The 3,607-nt window shown below is 48.5% G+C and overlaps 1 protein-coding gene across 1 annotated transcript in view; it reads right to left on the bottom strand.

The window, feature by feature from the left end:
• She (Src homology 2 domain containing E) overlaps nucleotides 1-3,607 on the bottom strand; it is a 24,292-nt gene that overhangs the window by 8,183 nt on the left and 12,502 nt on the right. The window lies entirely within an intron of this gene.

The raw sequence follows: 3,607 nt of genomic DNA, 5'->3' as shown, positions 1-3,607 counted from the left end.
TGGTGGGCCCCACTCTCTGACCACTCAGATGGACGCTGTGACTTCCCCTGTGCTGCAGAAGAGAGAACAAAGGAGTTAAGGAAATCATCCAGACCCACAGGTGGCAAAGGCTGGGGCGGAAGCAGGAAGCTGGCTGCCAGAAGCTGCTGCTCCTTGGTGGGAAATGGACGGGGCCTGGGTTTCCTCGGGGAGACAACATGGAGGCTGGAATAGAAGAGCTCATTTCCATACAGGGAATGATGAAGGAGCTTGCAGGACACAAGGCTGGGGGGAAGGGAAGTAGTGGGAGAAGAAGATGAAACAGTAGGTAAGCCAGGTGGCAAAGTGAAGGTGTTAAAGAGCAAGGAGAGGGCTGTTGAGATAGCTCAGCAGACTAAGCGCCTGCTTTGGCAAGAGCAGGGACCAGGGTTCAATCCCTGGTCCTGCATGCTGCTCTGGTCCTGCCCCCGGGGCACGATGAGCCAGCAATCCAGTCTGGGTGTAGTGGTGTGCACCTGTAATACCAGCGCTTGGGAGGCTGAAAATAGGAGGATCTCTACAAGTCTGAGCTGCATAGTGAAACTCTGTACCAAATACATGAAGAAGAAGAAGAAGAAGAAGAAGAAGAAGAAGAAGAAGAAGAAGAAGAAGAAGAAGAAGAAGAAGAGCAAAGAGAAAATTTGAACTGGCCGGGTGTGGTGGCGCACACCTTCAATCCCAGCTCTCAGGAGGCTGAGGCAGGAGAATCACCTCAAATTCAAGGCCAGAGTGGGCTACCAAGTGAGTTCAAAGTCAGCCTGAACTACATAATGAGACTGTCTCAAACAACCAAAATCAAAACACAAAAACAAAGAAAAGAAAAATGTTTGAATTATTCTATGTGTGGTGCAGAAATTTTAAAGTTTTTTTTTTTGGCAGAACCATGGATTGAACTCAGGCCCTTGCGCTTGCCAGGGAAGCGCTTAGTCCACTGAGCCATCTCCCCAGCCCCCATGAGCCATCTCCCCAGCCCCCTTAAAGTTTTTTTTTGAGTGTGTTTGTTCTTGTAGTACTAAGGATTAAATTCCACAAAGTGTCTTCCTCATTGAACTATATGCTTGGCCTTTTAATTTTGAGACAGGATCTTGCTAAGTTGCTACACTGCCCAGTGCCCATCCTAGGTTTAAACTCTTGATCCTTCTGCTTCTGCCTCTGAGTGCTAGGATTACTGGTGTGTACTACTAGGCCTGACTCTTTGCAAATCTTTTAACAGATTGTAACATTTTTCCCCCCACTGGAAGGTAACTCTAACCACAGGAAGGAGTAAGAGGGTACGGCTGGAACTGAGGCACAGGGGTGGGTGGGCAAAGCGTGCTGCTATAACCAGCTAAGCAGCTCACCAGGCACAGTGGGACGAAGCCAACAGAGTGCAGGGACCGCCAATGCTGGAGACAGGGGCATTGCTAGGGGAGCCAGAAATGGTGAGAATACGGCGACCAGAGCTGGCGACAGAAGCAGTGGGCTTGTTCTTCTAGTGCCCACCAGAGCCTTCCTCCATCCTCCACTTGCTCTCGTCACAGACAGAATGCTGCTGGCTCCACCCCACTGTGGCTCTTCTGTCATGTCCCAAATGGTTTGTTAATGTCTGCCTTTAAACCCAGAGGAGACTGTCAGGGTGGGCAGAGCCCTCCATGTCTTATTTTCCATGTGTGAAGTCATGATTGGATAGATGGATGGATGGGTGGGTGGACGGATGGATGGACAGGTAAGTAGATGGGTGGGCAGATGGATGGATAGGTAGGTAGGTGGGTGGGTGGATGGATGGATGGACGGACAGGTGGGCGGGTGGACTGTAGGTGGCAATGGTACAGGAACATATTAAGCAGTTACACACATCAGACTGTTGTTAATACTGTGAGAATGAGCCTGGCATGGTGGTGAACACCTGTAATCCCAGCACTCAGGAGGCTGAGGCAAGAAAATTGTTGCAGGTTAAAGACCAACCTGGGCTACAAAGTGAGCTCAAGGTCAACCTGAACTGCACAGCAGGATGCTATCTCAAAAAGACCAAAAAAAAAAAAAAATCACCTGTGAGACTGAAAGCAGTTGTGTAAGAAAAGAAGCATGAACCAAAAAGGAGAGGGGACCTGAGTCAAAACCAAGGACTACCCCACACCAATGAAATGGCAACTGGCTGATATGTTTTGTTTTTGTTTTTTGGCAGAAGCGGGGATTGAACTCAGACCCTTGTGCTTGCCAGGGAAGCGCTTATTCTACTGAGATATCTCCCTGGCCAACTGGCTGATATGAAATAGGATGGGCTAGAAATTGTCCCTCCTCCTGGGCATGGTGGTGCATGCCTATAAGCCCAGGTCTGGGGAGGCTGAAAACAGGAGGAACACTACGAGTCCCAGGTGCATAGTGAGACCCTGTACCAAGAAAAGAAATTGTCCCTCCTCTATGCCCAGACCTCGATACACATAATCATACTATTCACACTCAAAAGTGGCAGAAGTCTAAGACTTTCCTTCACTAAATTAATTGCTGTGAGCATTTGTGTTACTCTACACTATCCAGAATTCTCTTTGAAAATGAGATCATCTCTGAAATCTGTCAATAATTACTGTGTTTGAGGGTGTGTGCCTATGAGGCGTGCTCTACCCAGGACCCCTTCAGCGCAGGGTGGTAGAAGCCAGCCAGGAAGAAGCAGCAGGAGGAGGATCAGAAGAACCGGGCCGTGGGAGCTCGGGGCAGGAGGAACCATACCCTGTAACTTAGAACAGCTTAATGAAGCTCCCTGAAGAGCCTTCAGCTCAATGTCACGTCTGCCTGCCGGCCTGCCTGCCTGTCTCTTTCTTTCTCACTCTTTTTTTGTTGTAACTGGTGTTTTGAGACAGGGTCTCATTATATTGTTTGGGATAGCCATGAACTCACTATGTAGCCCAGGCCAGCCTTGAACTTCTGGTGATCCTCCTGCCTTAGCCTCGTGAGAGCTGGGATTACAGGTGTGCGTCACCACTCCTAGCTCTGTATTATTTCTGTACCAAGAAAAGGACAACAAATGAGCAGAGTTATTTAAATAGGTGATCCCGCCTATAATCCCAGCACTCGGGAGGTGGAGGCAGGAGGAGGATCACCACGAGTTCAAGGCCAGCCTAGGCTACCTAGGTATATATTGTGCTCCCAAGCCCCAATGACCCTAATATGGATCGAAGCCTGAGGACCACTCCAACTTCCTGGTCCCCAAGGTCCTGCTCACTTCCTCCTGCTATCTGGGCTAATCTCTCCTTGCTCTGCCTGTTCCCAGGAGGAGAACATTGCCCGTATTAACTCTTCCTCAGCTGCTAATGTGATTTTTTGGAGGACCATTCCTACCCTGCCCCAGGGTGGCCAGGGACCCAGGTGCTCAAGGTCAGAGCTGTATCTCCTGTCTTGGCCTCTTGACTTTCAGTCTCACCGCTTTTTATCTTCACTGCTGATTCCAGATGGAGCTATGGAAAACAAGGAACAAAAGCCAGCTCTGTTCTTGGTTCATTTAAGATAAGGCTGGCATTTCTGAAAAAGAACTTTTCTAAAGAACTTAAAAAAAAAAAAAAAAAAAAAAGAAAAAAAACCACAAAGGAAGTCAAAGGATGAAGTTAGCATTTTT

This window comes from Octodon degus, unplaced genomic scaffold (genome assembly GCF_000260255.1).
Source record: "Octodon degus isolate 3935 unplaced genomic scaffold, OctDeg1.0 scaffold00032, whole genome shotgun sequence".
Classification (NCBI taxonomy): Eukaryota; Metazoa; Chordata; class Mammalia; order Rodentia; family Octodontidae; genus Octodon; species Octodon degus.
Note: the sequence above shows the minus strand (reverse complement) of the source record. Positions and strands in the feature narration are given on the sequence as shown.